The sequence below is a fragment of the Octopus bimaculoides genome, chromosome 10 (genome assembly GCF_046866305.1).
Source record: "Octopus bimaculoides isolate indiv1 chromosome 10, ASM4686630v1, whole genome shotgun sequence".
In the NCBI taxonomy this organism is placed as follows: Eukaryota; Metazoa; Mollusca; class Cephalopoda; order Octopoda; family Octopodidae; genus Octopus; species Octopus bimaculoides.
Window position 1 is genome coordinate 66,047,512 of NC_142937.1, and position 20,000 is coordinate 66,067,511.

Sequence of the window (20,000 nt, forward strand, 5' to 3'; positions counted from 1 at the left end):
CGACACGAGATCGTTGAAAGTGGCATTTGCCTAAGATGTGACGCAGTGGGATCGACTGTAACCATTCGGCTATACAGTTCCTACATAAACAAAATGATAGACACATCGTGTTTCGGATTAAGGCACAAGGCCAGCAATTTTGAGAGACGGGGATTTCTTCTACATACCCAGGAAGAATGAAAGGGAATTGAACTCAGAACGCCAAGAGCCGAAAGAAATACAGCAAAGCATTTTGTTCGACACTCTAACGATTCTGCCAGCTTGCCGCCCTTAATAAATATATATAATGTAGTGGTCTTTCTCGTTTGCTATAGGCAGTCTGAATGCTTGCACCTGGAAAGTTCCTCTAATTGCGTAGGCTGTGTAAGCCTTCTTTGTATTGCTCGGGAGTGTAGATTATTAAATAGCCATATTGGGTACAGAAATATTATTTTGGAGTGTGTGTGTGTGGGGGGGGGGGTGTTTGTGTGTGTGTGTAAAATAAAGGATCTCTGTCGGTTTCGATGATGCGTGTCCAAGCTGTTCGATCATTTCTACCACTCGCTAATTAATTGTCTGTTTAATACAGACATATTAAATAGAATACGACAGAAATTCTTTATTTATCAACACCATTTCTGCTTTTCGAGGATGCGTCATAATTACCAAATGACAATTAAGACTAATTCCATTTGAGAAGAGAAGAAGGGGAAATTTTGTTTATGTAGGAACTGCATAGCCGAATGGTTACAGTCGATCCCATTGCGTCACATCTTAAGCAAATGCCACTTTCAACGATCTCGTGTCGACCCATACCTTGCCAATGAAACTGGATATCTATCTATTTATCTATCTATCTATCTATCTATCTATCTATCTATCTATCTATCTATCTATTTATCTATCTATCTATCTATCTATCTATCTATCTATCTATATATATATATATATATATATATATATATATATATATATATATATATATATATATATATATACATACACACACACACACATATATATATATATGCAGATATGAGCTGCAAAACGCAAAAACTCATATAGTGCATTACCTGCCCAAACTGCAAAGAAAATTACATTGGCGAAACAAATAATTCCCTCTGCCAACATGCAAGACAGCACAGGCAACATATCCGACAAGAAGAATTACGCAAGATTCCATTAAGTAAGCATCTGGAAATATGCGGCGACAGAAAATTCAAAACTTTTCCCTTTTACAAATGTGCACGGGACGATCCGCAATACCGAAAAGCAATGGAACTACATTTCATCAAAAAATTCTCTCCAAAATTGAACGATTGAAAGAAAAGCAGTGTTATACTAATGTTCTCTAACGCAAAATCATGGAATTGAAAGAGACGTGATCAAAGTTACACAGTATAAACATGGACATATTCCCAACCACACACACACACACACACACACACACACACACACACACACACACACACACACAGAAACATGCACACACACACGCACGCACACACACACACTCACGCACACACGTACACACGTACGCACGCACACACACACACACACACACACACACACACACTTCATCAAGGAATCCTCCCTAAAATTGAATGTTCGAAGGTAAAATGGAGAATTTGAATTCTTTATTCCAAATGTGGCTCATCTCTACAAATGTTCAGAAATGTAGCTTTACGTATATATATGTGTGTGTGTGTGTGTGTGTGTATGTGTATATATATATATATATTCGTTTTATTTTATTTACTGATTGATTTTTCAAATTGTTAAATTGCAAATATTATACTAATGTATTTTCCTGCAGAACGACACTTTATCAAAAAATCCCCTCCAAAAATGAATGTTTGCAAGGGGTATATTCTAAATATAACTCAAAGAGGAGAAAAAGAAAGGGGGAAAAAGGAAGGAAAGAAGAAAGGGAAAAAAGAAGAAAAAGCAGAAAAAGAAGAAAGATAGAAAGAAAGCAAAAAGAATTTCAGTGATGACCAAACTACACCTGTTTTTTTTTTTTTTTAAGTTGTCACCATCCCTAAACTCATTCCAATACAATGGTAAAGGAAAAAAATAATTAAATAAATGAATGAATGGTGAATAGGAAAGTGGATACCCCTCTCTCTCTCTTTCCCTCTACACATCTGTCTATCTGTCTGGCTATCTATCTATCTATCCATCTCCATTGTCTTGGAACCCCCCCCCCCAAAAAAAAACAATGTTCTCTTCTAAACATCCCCTCCCCCCGCAAACATCTGTTTTATATAAATGAACAAGCTGTTTGTACATTCACAAAATTGTATTTGACAAGTTCTTGCAAGGAACGAAAGCGCTAATAATTATAAGAATGAAGAAATAAAAGGACTTTTTTCCAAAATTCTGACTTTTTTTCTCAATATTCAATTCTGTACATCACACCTAACACATATACACACACACACACTCTCTCTCTCTCTCTCTCTCTGGTGCCCCAGCGGCTGAAACCAGTAAAAGAATAGATAGATAGATAGATAGATAGATAGATAGATAGATAGATAGATAGATAGATAGATAGACACAGGAGAGAAGCAATCTTTTATCTTCTTTTTTTCTTATACTAGTTTCAGTCATTTGACTGAGGTCATGCTGGGGCACCGCCTTGCAGGGTTTTAGTCGAACAAATCGACCCTAGTACTAATTTTTTTAATGCCTAATACTTATTCCATCAGTCTCTTTTGTCGAACCGCTACTTTACGGAGGACATAAATACACCAACACTGGTTGTCAAGCGGTTGCGGTGGGGACAAAGACAGACACAAAGACACGCATGCACGCGCACGCGCGCGCACACACACACACACACACACGTATATACGACGAGCTTCTTTCAGTTTCCGTCAACTAAATCTGTTCACTAGGCTTTGGTCGGCCTGAGTCTATAGCAGAAGACACTTGCCCAAGATGCCACGGAGTGTGACTGAACACGGAACCATGTGGTTGGGAAACAAGTTTCTTACCTCACACAGAATAACCAATTGCGTAAAAAATGTCATTAATGAGAGGAAATGGAGATGCAAATTAGAAATATGGTCAGTTTCTAGTTGAAACAGAGAGACTAAAAGCAAGCATGCATGAAAGTTTTTGATTAAAAAAACCATTAGGCTTCATTATCGTAACACAGGATCAATATATGCCTTGGCTGCTAACTAAAAATAGCGAAGTAAGAGACGAAGAGCAAATGCTGTCCAGTGGATGCCAGTAGACAATTGGAATTATTCACTTTCATCTCTGTTTTATATTTTTTTCCTTTCAAACACTCATATCAATCAGTACAACTTCAGGTGCCTTATTTCCACTCATCTGCACACACATGTATGTGTGCGTATGTGGGCGTATGAAGGCGCATAGCTCAGTGGTTAGAGCGCCGTGCACACAATCAAGACGTAGTGAATTTGATTTCCGGACCGGGCTGTGTTGTGTTGTGTTCTTCAGCAAGGCACTTTATTTCACGTTGCTCCAGTTCATTCAGCGGCAGAAACGAGTTGCGACGTCACTGGTGCCTTACATTTTCCCTTGAACAACATCGGTGGCATGGAGAGGGGAGGAGGCTGGTATGCATGGGCAACTGCTGGTCTTCCATAAACAACCTCGCCCGGACTTGTACCTCGGGAGATGCGATCTCATGGTCATTCATCACACATGTGACAGTTAACAACACCCTAACGAGGTGGTTTCCAAGCTCTGATCGTTGTGACCCATTTTAGCAAATAGCATACTACGATCAACTTTGACAACTTTCGGATCTTTTTTAAAACGGGGGCCACATTTTTCATTAATGTTTTACGTAGTGTTTTTGGTACGGAAAGACTTTCAAACTTTGTATACTTATCTATTTTGTGTTATAGAACAGAAAAATATTTTTGTATTCGAATTTATTTCATGTAAAAAATTGTCTTATTTCGATAATTTCAACCAATCACTGACGTCCATTCAGTCGATATACATTAAGTGCCGACTACATAAACAAACGATTCTTCGTTTTATTTGCTTTTTTCATTTTAAATTTGCTTTAACCCTAACCCTAACCCTAACCCTAACCCTAGGGTTAGGGTTAGGGTTAGAGTTAGGGTTAGGGTTAGAGTTAGGGTTAGGGTTAGGATTAATTGTTTCAGAATCGTTTGTTTATGTAGTCGGCACTTAATGTATATCGGCTGAATGGACGTCAGTGATTGGTTGAAATTACAGAAATACGACAACTTTAACATGGAATAATTTATGGATTTCTTTTTTTTAAAAGAAGACTAAGAGAAAAAGATGTTTTATATGACACATTCTACCAGTGTTCCAAGTTTCAAAGTGTTTCGTTAATGAAAAATGTGGCCCCCGTTTTAAAAAAGATCCCAACTTTCTTAGAGAAATATTCTTCAGACTTTTGTTGTTTTGTTTTTTTAAGAAAATGTGAATTGTAGCGCAAATACGTATGCTTTATAGACCTGCCTATATAATACATATAATAAAGAACAAAAGAAGTTATTTTAATTAACAAGTACAGCCCGGTAATTCATAACAGATCTGAATTGCACGCAGCTGACTAGGTGCTATAGTAACGCAAAGCAGTCCTCCACACACACACACACACACACACACACACACACACACACACACACACACACAGACATACCACATTACATAGACATCAGCTATCAACAGCTTTTCTCCGAAAATTTTCTGAAGAAGGAGTCCAGACTCGAAATACCAGCTAACAGTGTTAACCATCGAGCTGTGTTATTAACGTTTGCAGCTTGCATTGTTTTGTATTGGCTACTACATATTATTTTATCGATCCCCCCCCCCCCACTCGAAGGGATGAAAAGTAAAGTCTACTTCAATAGAAATTGAAGTCAAAACACAAAGATAGAAGAAACGCTGATAAGCACTTTGTCCGGCAAGCTAATGACTGTCCCAGCTCTCCGCCTTTGAATGTGTTACCTTGTAATCTCAGTGTTTACTTATATCTTTACAAGACGTTTCATATCGAAAGCAACGAAGGTGCTTTAGCATCGTCAGGCATTTGAAGATAACTGTTGCATCCCAAACTATGATCAATATATAGAGATTGATGAAAGCATCATTATATGTGAAGACGAATGTCAAGAAATATAAAGGATATATATCGCAAGATATTTTGTTTGCTTGGGGCTCTGCTGATACGATGGATAATCTGTACCATGCATATTTCTCATTTCCTTATTTTAACCAAAAACATTCTTTGTAGAAGACTTTTTTTGTTTTTGTTTTTCTGAAGCGGAGATTACACTCTATTACACCAACATCACAATATTTACTATATATATATATATATGAGTGGATTTGGTAGACAGAAACTGAAAAGAAGCTCGTCATATATATATATATATATATATATATATATATACATATATGTGTGTGTGTGTGTGTGTGTGTGTGTGTGTGTGTGTGTGTGTGTGTGTGTGTGTGTGTGTGTGTGTATGTATGTATATATATTTTTGTGTGTCTCTATTTGTTTCCCCACCGCCACCATCGCTTGACAACCGATATTGCTGTATTTACGTCCCCGTAAATTAGCAGTTCGGCAAAAGGGACCGATAGAATAAGTACTAGGCTCACAAAAAGAATGAATCTTGTGGCCGATTTGTTTTACTCAAAGGCTGCGCTCCAGCATGACCGTAGTCAAATGAGTGAAACAAGTAAAAGAATACATGAAGATATATATATATATATATATATATATATATATATATATATACTCTCGATAAAAAAAAATGTAAAACAAAGTCGACTCCGACGGGATTTGAACTCAGAATAAAGATGTAAAAAACCGTACACCGCTTTTCATCCGTTACTTTATCAATTCTGTTAAACAAACACCATTTTTTGAAATTTTGTAGTTTTTATTCCGTTATTTCTTTAACCGAAATATTGATCACAAAGAGATCGCAAAAAGTTAACGAAGCACGGAGGTAGTGAAAAATACAAACAGATCCGGTAATAATAGGTGCATCGAGTATGACTGCAGAGAAAACACAAAACCAGACACCAGAACCTTACATACATACATACATAACAGGCCTTAACAAACAAGCCGGAACTCACACCTAAAATAGCGTTAGTTGACGCAGAAACGTGTATTATATTTGTTTATTTATTTAGTTATATATTTATTTATGTAGGAAGGAGCTTCTCAATAAAATAACAATTAACATAACACTCTGACAAACCTCTCACCCCCACCAAGAGAAAAAACAACAACATTGGAATCAATTCCATAACCATTATTAAATAACAGTGTAAAAAAAAGAAAAAGAAACCAAAACAGCACCAAATGAGCAGCAAAACCCAAAACAAAGCCGCACGCGAGCAAACACACACACACACACACACGTATAGGATATATATATATATATATATATATATATACACACACATACACAAACGCACACATTGGTCCACATAGACACATGTGTGTGTGCAAGTTAGCTTATTTCTGATGATTCTTGGCAACGAGTAATTTTGTTATTAAAACATTCAAGGTATGAATTTTTCCCTTATAAACACACACACACACACACACACACACACACACACACACACACACACACAGAAATACACACGCACACACACACATGTATGTGTGCATGCGTGCATGTGTGTGTGTATGTGTGAGTCTTTGTATATGTGCAAGTCTAGATCGTCACTTATTGATCTTGTAAACAAACCACCCTTGGCGCAACACTCGTTGATGGCCACCATTTTAGTTGGCTCGATCACTATTGAACTGATTGATCGATACGTGTATGGCATTATCACTGTGTGTGTGTGTGTGTGTGTGTGTGTGTGTGTGTTATGTTTGCTTTTATGTTTGTTTATTTGTTCATTTGTTTGTTTTATTAGTTCGACGGCGTCAGGAATTATTTATACATCGGTGTGAATTGATCTCTTGTTATTTTAGGTTCAGAATAAATTTGTGATTTATTCTCATTTCTTTTTCGTTTGAAATTTTTATTTCGGTTTTTAGCATTTTTTTTCTTCTTCTTCTTCTTCTTCTTCCATATTTGATGTTATTGAAATTGAAACATCAGTTCTAACTTAAGATCAAACAATGATTTCCTATCTTTTTTTTCTTTTTTCTTGACACTTTTTCACAAGACCCGTTCCTATTTTTATTTTGTTTTATTTTGTTCATTTATTTCATTTTATTTGCAAAGGAAGAATCGAATTCTGTATATCATTTGCATCTGGTTTTATCGACCATAGAGTCATGAAATGCAAAGTCATTTGTGGTTAGATTTGAAATCGGGATAATTAAGTAACAAATAATGCATAACTTAGCTCTCTATCGTCTGCAACATCCTTGACATAATACGGTGTTATTATTCAATCATCATACATATCAAGGACATTAAAGGAAGGAGTTGATGTAGGAGTTATTGTTTAGCTCCATGTCAACTCTGAGTATACCGAGGATCAAACGCATTCCAGCCATGACTATCATGTCTTTTATTTGACATGCAGGAAATCCAGAACTACATTTATTCAACTTGTTCTTTTGTAAAAGTTATGACCGCAGATGTGGCTATGTGGTAAAACGTTTGCTTCCCCCACCACATAATTCTGGGTTCAGTCCCACTGCGTGGCACCTTAGCAAGTGTCTTCAACTATAGCCTCGGGCTGACCAAAGTTTTTTGAGTGGATTTGGTAGACGGAAACTGAAAGAAACCCATTGAATATATACATATGTGTGTGTGCCTTTATGTATGTGTTTGTCCCTCACAACTGCTTGACAACCGGTGCTGGTGTGTTTACGTTCCCGTAACTTAGCAGTTCGACAAAAGAGACAGATAGAATAAGTATCAGGTTTCACGAAAAAAGTAAGTACTAAAATCTTTTCAAGGCGGTGCTCCAGCATGACCAAGGTCTAATATCTGAAGCAAGTAAACGATAAGAGATCTGACTATTATTTCTTGTGCGTTGACCGAGGGTTCCTCCTTGAGATGCAGAAAGAAAGTTAGGAAATGGTTTGACAAAATCAGCAGTAAATAAATAAATCAGCAGTAAATAAATAATCCTTTCTACTATAGGTACAAGGCCTGAAATTTTGTGGGAGGAGGCTAGTCGATTAGAACGACTCCAGTCCGCAACTGGTACTTAATTTATCTACTCCGATAGGATGAAAGTCGACCTCGGCGGAATTTGAACTCAGAACGTAAACACAGACGAAATAACGCTAAGCATTTCACCCGGCGTGCTAACGTTTCTTATTTCTTTATTGTCCACAAGGGGCTAAACATAGAGGGGACAGACAAGGGTAGACAAATGGATTAAGTCAATTACATCGAGTCCCAGTACCTAACTGGTACTTAATTTATCGACCTCGAAAGGATAAAAGCAAAGTCAACCTCGGCGGAATTCGAACTCAGAACGTCACGGCAGTCGAAATATCGCTATGCATTTCGCTCGGAGTGCTAACGTTTCTGCCAGCTCACTGCCTTAGTAAATAAATAATACCACAAGGCCAAAATGCCTCGTAATATTATTTATTTAAAACAATTTACGCTGTGAGTTCAAACTTGCCTTTCATTCTTCAAAAGTCGATAAATAAGTTCCAATCAATTACTGGCAACGATATAGTTGACTATACTCACCTTGCCAAATTTGAGATATTGTGCTCCAAGTTAGAAATCAGTATTATTGGAATTATTGAATAACAAAGGACAGGATATTTGGATTCATTTGTATCGAATTCCTAGAAATAAACTCTTTTACCTACAACCCGGTACCTTTATTTAACTGTCTATAGGCTTTGTCGGGTAACACAGAATTTGAAAGGGCTTATCAATGTGCCAACCGTCCCAGATAACCAAAGAGGAAAGCGTTATCACCAAATCTATCCCAGTACTCATTTCTTTTTTTCTTTTTTCTATACGTAAATGAGTTTTTTTTTTTTTTCTGAACGATTCCATATTGATCTGGCTTGTTAGACTTGCATTGTATATGATTGTTTTTATTGACATTAAATTTTGATCGATATTCATTGATTGTCTCAAAGTATTATTGTTAAAAATAACGCTCTGGTAGAAGAAAGAATTTGTACCGAACTCACGAATCTTAATTGCAATTCATATAGTTTCATCGTTTGTGTAAAACACGACACACGCTGTACGTTAGGAAATTTTGATAATCTTTTGAATTTATTGATTTTTTTTGTCACTGCTTTTTTTTTTTAATCTTCTTTTCACCAATAACGAAAGAACAACTTCATTCTAAACAAGGTAAGACAAATGATGTGTGACAAACGGAAATTCTTTTCATTCATTGAGTGTTAAAGCGGCACAGAAACCTCCGTCTCCAAGAAGTGTTGTTTTGGACAAACGAACCTGTCGTAAGCCACTATCCGCGTTCAGTTTATACCTGTAAGAAGAATTGAAGGCAACACAAACAGCGAACAGAAAAGCTTGTCAATATTTTCTACCAATCAAAATACTAGATAAATTTAATCGACTAAATCTTGCCGACAAATTTGAGATTTTGTGTCTACTTTAGAAATCAATACGTACACTATTGCTTTTTAGTTGCATTCTCTTTCTTTCTGAGTTCAATTCCTGCTGAAGTTCACTTTGCCTTTCATCCTTCTAGGATCGATAAAATCAGTATCAGTTATATGCTCAGGTCGATATGATCGACTTTTCCATCCGCCTCGGCTCCATTTGTGCCAACATTCATAAATCCTAATTTATACTCCTGCGACCATTTGTAGCGACATTCTTGTCTCTTTCTTACGGTATCTACTTTTAGCTTAAGTGGGCCGAACAATTTAAGAATCAAGTGTGCAGGTCGGGGTCAAAGTACAATGTTACTGATAAGCTACAAACCAGCTACTTTTTAAATTGTTTGACCTCTTACCCTCTCCATTCATGAATCTGTGTTCCTTGAAATCAAGATGTGTTATTGTTGTTGTTGTTATTGCTTAGCTCCAGGTCAGTCTTGATTATGCATACCTTTTGTTGTTGTAATTACTATCATTATTGTTATTTAATCCCAGGTTAACTCTGATTGTGAGTGTTTATTGAGCGAAAACACCTAAAGCTCCACGAGGCTCCGGCAGGGGATGGTGGTGAACCCTGCTGTACTCTTCCGCCACAACTTTCTCTCACTCTTACTTCCTGTTTCTGTTGTGCCTGTAATTCAAAGAGTCAGCCTTGTCACACTGTGTCACGCTGAATATCCTCGAGAACTACGTTAAGGGTACAGGTGTCAGTGGAGTGCTCAGCCACTTGCACGTTAATTTCACGAGCAGGCTGTTCCGTTGATCGGATCAACTGGAACCCTCGACGTCGTAAGCGACGGAGTGCCAACAACAACAACTCTGACTGAGCACATTTATGATCAAAGGCTCTCTAGTCACGACCATCTGTTTCCCCCCCCCTCTGTATAGGGAATTCAGGACCGTATTAACTGCTATTTCGTGCATGTCAAGATTCCTTCAGTGGTATGTAGACATTCTATCATTGATACATTAGGGAAGGGCTACTGAAAGTGGTATACGGCAAAATCAGTAAACATGTTCCAACCGTGGCCATCATGCATTTTCCAAAGACATAGTGTATCTAACAGAGGCGTAACAAGAGATGGGGAAATGTCTCCGACGGGTGCAGGTGTGCAGGTGGGTCAAATTTCATCTGGTCTATTATGTATGTTAATTAAGATGAGAGGCGCCAAAAATATTTTTCTTCCAGGGCTCTTGCTGTGCCACTTGAGTAAAAACTACATGCATCCAGTCCGTCCCCATCCCGTTTTTTAAAACACAGCAAGGTGTAATTTGAGGAAATTTTCCTACTAATTCTAGCAGGTCGAACAATAACGCAGAGGCTCTCACTTGGAACTGAGAAAAATGAGGAACTGAACACGTAACAGGTATAGGACCATTTTAGAAAATATTTAAAAAACATATTGTATTGAAAAGTACTATATTGCGTTTGGAAATAGATTTTTAAAAAATGCGATAATGGTTGAAATTGTTCTAATTTAATAACCGAGCAACACACTCTAGGCTGGTTAGATGGTGCTGTCTCAGGAAGCAATTTCATAAAAAAATTAGACTGCCGTTTTCACTTCTTTTGGAACCAGTGTCTCATCGATGTAAGCTGCTGTCTTGCTGTTTATCAGGGTTATTTGCTGGTGATACAAGGCAAATTGACCAATGACAACTTATGTTGTTTGTATGTGTAAAAACGTTACAAGTAACAAGTCAAGAAAGCCTCAAAGCGGTTGCTTGAACATCAAGAAAGAGCAGCCAAGTTTCCGTCAAACGTTCCCCTAACCCCCTTAAAAAGGAATGAATATACTGGACAATTCAGTCACGGATATATTATGCTAGAAAAGAAGACAGGTTGATCACATCTAGAACTCCGGTTGGACAATAAAGACTCTAAATTATTCGGCTGACTATCTACTCAGCTGACCCAAGGTTAAATAACATCCTGGACATCTATAAATAAGTTGTAATAAATTGCAAACAGACAACTTTATAAGTATGCAATGCTATATAAGCAATAATGTGAATTTGTGGGTGCATGGGTATGATAGAATCTAGCAAGAAACCTCAGTCTCTACCATCCAACACTACATATTCTTAAAAATCATCACGTGTAACAAAGACCATCGCAGTGAAATTCGTATTCTCAAATTTGTCGTAATCTCATTCACAGAGGCCAGCGTGTCTGTATGGTTAGAAGTTTGTTTCCCAACCACATGGTTCCCGGTTCAGTCCATTATGTGTTACCTTGAACAAGTGTCGGGGCGACCAAAGCCTTGTGAATAGATTTGGTAAACGGAAACTGAAAGAAGCTAATCGTACAGTTTTTCAAAATGTAACCACATATGAATCGTTGGCGACTTTTTTTCCCTCCGTCTTCCTTTTCTACTGGACTTCCTTCTGTTACTGAAGAAGAGCTGTACTCGAAACGTTAAACCATCTTTCTTTCCTTCCCTGAGCGTCTGGTACCACGTCTTCGCGTTGTTGCTTTTTGTGTTTGTTCTTCATTTTTTTTGGGGGGGGGGGTACTATATATATATATATATATATATATATATATATATATATATATATATATATATATATGTATATGTATGTATGTATGTATGTATGTATATACATACATGTGTGTGTGCATGTGTGTATGTGTGTCTTTGTGTTTGTCCCCCCACCAACACTTGACAATCGGTGTGTTTATGCTCCCCACCCCGTATGTTAGCGGTTCGGCAAAGAGACTGAGAGAAGATGTGCCAGGCTTTAAAAAATGTATTGTGGTAGATTCGTTCGATTAAAAACTCTTCAAGGCGGTGCTCCAGCTTGGCCACAGTCAATGACTGAAACAATTAGAAGATAAAAGATATGTCGTGGTCATTTGCAAGGGCAGCAAGGCAGATTTCATCTTCGCGAAGTGCATCTAGAGAAGGTCAGTATAACAAAGGAACCTACTTCTCTCCAAGCTCTACAAACGGAATGAGTCGAACTCAAAATTGCAGACTAATGAAACACTCATCAACTTGACAGTGCTGCACTGCTGCCAACAACGACGATTTTTTGTTGCTATTGCTTTTAATTTGTAAAGATAGAGGACTGGAAGAGCAGCTCCTATGATCCTTTTCACTGCCTTCGATATCAATTGTGGGGAAGGAGAAAGTTATCCGAAGACCAGAAACCTAATATGATTGCTAATATCAAAGTAGATCTTCGCTAAAGTCATCCAGTGCCTAGTGGTGGTCAGATTTGACCTTACAATTGATGCTCCCCACCCCCAGACAAGCTGAATTTCGGTGTCTTTACAAGCACAATCAATTTTTAGTAGTCAGAAGGTGGCGAGCTGGCAGAATCCTAAGCACGCCGGAAAAAATGCTTAGCAGTATTTCGTCGGTCTTTACGTTCTGGGTTCAAATGCCGCCGGGGTCGACTTTGCCTTTCATCCTTTCATCCTTGCATTTCATCCTTTTGGGGGGTCGATAAAATAAGTACCAGTTTCGCACTGGGGTCGATTACATCGACCAGTTCCCTGCCTCCATGCTTGCTGGCCTTGTGCCAAAATTTGAAACTAATATTTACAAAGACGGAAAACTATAAATATAGGAATAAAGTGTTCGAGAGAATAATTGAAACGCAGCATCAAAGCTTGGAATGCTTTCATTAATATAACTAAGAGAGCGAGAGAGAGAGAATGAGGAGGGAGGAAGGGAGGGAGAGTATCTGAATTATTGGCAATGATCTTGACACATTTTTATTACAAACAGAGCGGGGATGAATGGACGGCAGAAAGTTCAAACAGTGCTGTTAATCTTCTGCAGATGCAATGAATTTTCTCCTAATAAATTCAAGAATGAACACAAAAGAATAGATGTTGAAAAACATATATATCATCTTTATAAAACATTTTCCTTGACTGTAAATTACTTTGTTTGCAGTTTACTTTCTATTATATATAAATATGTATATAACACACACACACACACACACACACACGAGGTGGTGCTGAAAAGTTCCTGGCTTTAATGGTGTTACGAAAGGCCTAGTTGAAGGTTCAACCTTCCGAGTTCTTTTACATGGCTTACAAAAACTGAAGGATCGCTGCAATAAGTGTGTGAATCTGAGAGAGAAATATGTTGAATAAAATCATAATTAACGGATCCTCTGGGAACTTTTCAGGTCAATTCATTCGATTAAAAAAAAAGAAATCTTCAAGACAGTGCCCCAGCATGGCCTCAGTCTAATGACTTAATCAAGTAAAAGATATACGAGAGTGAGTCAAAATGTAATGCGATCTTTATTTGCATTACCTTCCAAATCTCCAATGTAAGTCAAAGAGCAACGAAAAATAAAAATTGCATTATTTTCTGACTCCGCCCTCCTACAAAACTAGTTTTCTTTTGACAGAATTCCGAAAGAATTTAATGCAGTTCCATACCTGGAAAATTCCAAACATATGACGTGGCCTTCCAAGCCTGTGGTAACTAGAATGATTGCCTGAGTTGTTGGTCCCTTTCGCTGACCGCGGGAGCCGTGTGAAACCAATAGATGATTAAATTGATCACCTAAGGACAGGAACTCTCCTACTGTCGGGCTTCCATTCAGTTTCTGTTTATCAAATTTGTTTCACTGGTTATTGAGCAACTTGACAATGTCGTAGAAAATACTTGCCCAAGGTGCTACGCAATAGGATACCAGAAACCGATGCGAAGTAAACTTCTTAATACAACTTTTCATGCTTACACCCGTGCCGCTGTCCCTACCCTGTGGATTATATGTAAGCCAGATGGACTAAACCATTTTAACAAGACTAGTATCTCGACTTGTGTCATCTTCAAGTACTCATTGGGCCTGTGGGACCTCCTCATCGAAATGTGATGAAGTTATATTATTCATGAGTCCTGAGCCAATAAGAGAAAGGCTCAACAAGTAAATCTGTCCAGTGCTCTAAAGAGGACCTCTCGAACACGTGTAAGATCTTTAACCCTCCTGAATTCTGAAAGCAACCATCTGTGTCGGAGCTGAAAGCTTTTTAGAGCAAGCAAATTTTTCTAGAGGACCAATGTCAAGCAACATCCACGGCCACCAACTTTAAGATGGGCAATGACATGAATCATACGACACCGTATTGGTGACGGAAATTGGATTATGAACGCCCAACTCTTGGTTTCTAGTCCGGGATTACTCTTACTCTAATTACTTGATTTTTTCCTTAGTTACATTAGGGAGTGCTTTGTGGGAATATTAAATCGATCTCATCACTTAACAGATGAAAGTGGCAAAAAATAACTTCGGTAAATTTTGAACGTTGAACGCAAAGGTCTGTAAACATACTCCTCTCCTCCTCCGCACCACCACCACCACCACCACCATCTCTGCCGCCACCACCATCATTGTCATCGTCATCATCGTCATCGTCATCATCGTCATCATCATCACCACCACCATCATCCCACCACCACCACCACCACCACCACCACCACCACCACCATCATCATCATCATCATCATCATCATCACCACCACCACCACTATCAAGACGACGACGACGACGACGACCACCACCACCACCACCACCACCACCACCACCACCATCATCATCATCATCATCATCATCATCACCACCACCACCACTATCAAGACGACGACGACGACGACCACCACCACCACCACCACCATCTTCAATCATCATCATCAAAGAAAAAAAATAATGATTTTATGAGATATAGAGAAATATTGCCATGATGAATGTTCGTATTTTGTTAATAATTAGAGATTGGAAACCACGAGAAGCCAATATGGAAAAATCAGGTTTTTGATGTTTTTCTTTGAATATCGAAAATAACGAATAACAATGCTTACACAAATATTATATCTCATTTACGCACAAGGGGCACGTACACACACGTACAGGAGCACACACACGTACAGGAGCACACACACGTACAGGAGCACACACACACACACACACACGAGCACACATATATAGGGAAGCACACACATTTACAGAATCAGTCACAGATATGCAGGAGCGTACACAGAAATATACGTACACACACACACAAAGAGAAGAGTACAGACATAATTATGTGTATACTTACACATCTGAATGTATCTCTTTTCACGTGCAAACAAACATTTAAAGTTAAAACAATCAAACATTTATTACATACAGATACACTGACACACACACATACACACACATACATACATACATACATACATACATACATACATGCATACATACATACATACATACAGCCATACATACATGCATATGCAAGTACGCGCGCGAATTCTGAAACAGAAAAGGCTGTCAAGAAAAAGAAAAAAGCAGAGAGGAAAAAGAAAAAAGAGAAAAATGAGAAGATAGAAACAACGAACGAACGATAAGGTTATTTATTTATAAATATATAATATCTAATTCTTGACATTTCATTCACGTAGAAACTAACAAACAAACAAACAAACAAACAAACAAAAAGCGTTCATTCAGATTCCGAGTCGAATGTTATGGTGTGACATATATAGATTTATAGTAGAAATATGAGAGTAAGACGAGTTGGCGGGGAGTGTAATATAGGATGTGAGAGGTTTGAAAAAAAGTGGAGAGGGCTGTTCTAACATATGATGGTAGACGCGACGGCGATGGAAGTGGCAGCGGCGGTGCCGTTAGTGGTGGTGGTGGTGATGGTGGTAGTGGTGGTGGTGGTGGTGGTAGTGGTGGTAATAGTGGTGTGTAGAAGATTATGGTTAAATGAGAAGAGCGGTAAAATGTTTATGGCCTCGGGTCAGCTTTGATCGTAAGACGAGGAAGCTGGAAGACAACTGCATAACATACATAGATACACTCACACACACACACACACACACACACACACACACACACACACACACGCACACACTCTCTCTCTCTCTCTCTCTCTCTCTCTTCTCGTATACATATGCACACATGTGTATGCATGTGTATGCATGTGTGTGAGTGTACGCGCGCGCGCACCATTTGTGAGGTTGTGCATGAAAAAGAGATACCTGCTGAGCTTGAGAGAACGACGGAGAATAGCAGAGAGAGAGGGGTGCTACTTTACTATGGTGTCGGAGGGAGAGAGAAGAAACCGAAAAGAGGGGAATAAGAAGACTCGGTCAATAAAGTGTGAATTAAAGGAAGGGGGTTATGGGTCGCTGTATTAAAGTTGTATCATTTTAGCTATTTGCTTATTATATTTCTATCAGTTAGATTGATTATCGATCAGTCTGTCTGCCTGTCTGTAAATATACATTTCTGTATTTTTCTCATATTCTCCAGTCTTTTTATCTATTATCTGTCATCTGTTGTCCGTGTTGTCTTTATGCGAGTGTAATCTGTCAGTTACAACCTCTGTTGATCATCTAACGATTGCAAATCGTCCTGCGATTATTTTCTATTTATCTCTCTTTCTCTCTCTCTCTCCCTCCTCTTTCGTCCATCTTTATCACTCTCTCTTTGTCTTTCTCTTTTTCTCTCTCTCTTCTCTTTCTCTATCTTTCTCTTTCTCTCTCTTTCTCTCTCTCTCTCTCTCCACGGTCGTCTGTCTACACGACAGCCCACCAGTCTGTCTGCTGCCTCGTCTCTTTGCCTGTTTGCTCTCACGTCTCTAATAATCACTGCACTACGGCGCAGCTTATGCATTTAGTACAACATGCACATGCAAAAACACATACCTACACTCACAGTGAAAGGGAGGGAGAGAGAGAAATGTGTATGCGTATGTAGATGTGTATGAATGTATATTTGTATGATGTATGTATATTTTGCATATTATGCACAGCAATGTAAATCAGAACAAAAATAAATTTAAACATTACAAAGCTTCACTTTGGTTTAAATAAGAATGTCTGCACATTCTATATAACTAATGTGCAGACAAAAAAAAAATGGAGGGAGGGGAGTCTTCGGACGGAGCGTTTCACGGTTTGTTGGTTGTTCTTCAGAGAAAAGGTACCAGGCTTCCCTTGCCAGTCAATAGCATAGATCAGCTGTTTATTAAGCAGTTCTAAATTATGCTAGCATATAAGTAATTAGCTTAATTTGTATATTTGTGTGTTTGACGTATCGTAGTTAATTAAACAATATTTTATATACAATACACTGTAAGTCAGAAGAACTTAGAAAAAGTAAGTCCAGCTGATATTATTCAAAGTAGAGATGTTTAATATATGAAAACAAAAAATAACGAGAGATGACTCGTTTACAATCAGTTGATCGAAGTGCTTGGACAAAATACACAATGCAGTTTAGAATAGAGATGTATCGATAGATTCACAACGCGAGGTCCTACCTAATATAGTATGGGGATAGAGCGAAGACACAGGTCAGAGAGTATGAGACAGAGAGGGTGGGGATGAATGAGATGGAAGGGTAAGGAGAACAGAAATAAGCATTCAGTTTAGCAATCTGTCTGTCTGTCTCTGTCTCTCTATCTATCTATCTATCTATCTATCTATCTATCTATCTATCTATCTGTCTGTCTGTCTGTCTTTCTGTCAATTTGTCTATCTAGCTATGTACACACACGTAGGCATATACATGCACACATACATAAATAATGTTCATACGTATGTATGTGTGTATGTATACCTATACCTATCTCTCTCTCTCTCTCTCTCTCTCTCTATATATATATATATATATATATATATATATATATATATATATATATTGTTTTGGGACCCATGAATATGGTTCGTTTATTTATACATATATATGACCGCGCGCGCACACACACAGATTCGTGCGCACACGCACACATATAACCATATATGCTTATGTACATACTACACAAGTGTGCATTCAGCCATCCATCTATCAACACATACATATATGTACATTGGTATATATCTGTACAATTGCATTTTACGGTGCATGAGTCATTCAGAACAGACTCTCGCGTTCTGGACCACCCATATTTCACTGTCACCTCATGCAGCGAGTGCACTACACTATATTAGCAGATTTGTTCTGTTGTTTAGCTTCTGATTCCAGCCATGGCCATCACGCAAAATTTTCAGACAATGTATCCAAGAATTGGATCACCAAACATTTCCTCTTTTCTTTTTCTTTTCTTTTTTTTATAGATTTTATTTTTCAGGCATGGTACTTTCAGAGAGATGTAACATGCTATGTCTAGCATATCGTGCGACCGCGTACATGTTTTTTTATGCGGTCGCGGTTAAGATATGGTCTGATGGAAATTTGACTGTGGTTCCTAACAGATCGATAAAAAAAAACTCGTGAAGGCTCCATCGTTTGGCTCACAGAGGCGTACCTGATGACGATAGTAACAAAAACAGAGGGGTGTTGATGTTGTTGTTGTTGTTGGTGGTGGTGGTGGTGGTGGTGGTGGTGATGGTGGTAGCAGTTATAATCATCATCGTCACTGTGATACACATACGTAGCTATCATATATACTCTATGTATTTGTATACAGTATGCATATATATATATAATACATACACATGTGTATAATATATACATATACACATAGATATATACACACACATATACATACATACATGCATGTATATACATATATGTATATACATACTTATATACGGGTGTGTAATTGAATGTGTGTGTTTGTGAGTGTGTATGTATGTGAGTGTGTGCGTGCGTGTCTAAGATTCCCATCCAAAATGTAATTCCTGGTCCCTAAAAGGCACTGAACTTTCCTATAACCACAATAAAGAGGCGTTGAGATCTTTCTTTTGTTTTCTTTGAGTTAGTTGTATAATACTATATACTATTCTTACATACACACACACCACACACACACACACACACACACACACACACACACACATACACTAAGTGTTAATGTTCGGGCTATTCAATCATAAATTTATGAGCAACGGACAATGACATGTAAAAGGACTCAATACTTTTAGTAAAATCAAGATATATTATACAGTTGGGGGTTGACTGGGACTTTAAAGTTTCATCACTTTCCGTTAGTTTATCTACTTATTCAATTGGTCTTGTTGAATAAGTCAGAGAGAGATGAAACTAGAAATCCCAGTCACGCTATTATGTATAAATACATAATTACACACACACACACACGTATTCACATATATATGTGTATATGTATATATATATATATATATATATATATATATATATATATATATATATATATATATATATATATATATATATATATATATATATATACACACACACATATATACATATATATACACATAAATATATATCTTTATATATATATATACACACACACTCATATATATATATATAGCAATAAGAAAATGGAGGGGAATAGGTGGCGTTCATCAACTTGCAGACATTGTATTGCCATGGAACGAAAAAACACTAGTGTAATAATAATTGGGTATTCTTCCAGTAGTATATTGGATAGATATTATCCCTTAGTAGGTTGGATTCACAAACCCTAACTTTCTTGGATATATATATATATATATATATA

General features: G+C 37.7%; 1 protein-coding gene across 1 annotated transcript in view; it reads right to left on the minus strand.

Moving 5' to 3' along the window:
- Positions 1-20,000, minus strand: part of LOC106879755 (U-scoloptoxin(11)-Sm7a) — a 39,049-nt gene that overhangs the window by 17,649 nt on the left and 1,400 nt on the right. The gene's annotated exons all lie outside the window — the stretch shown is intronic.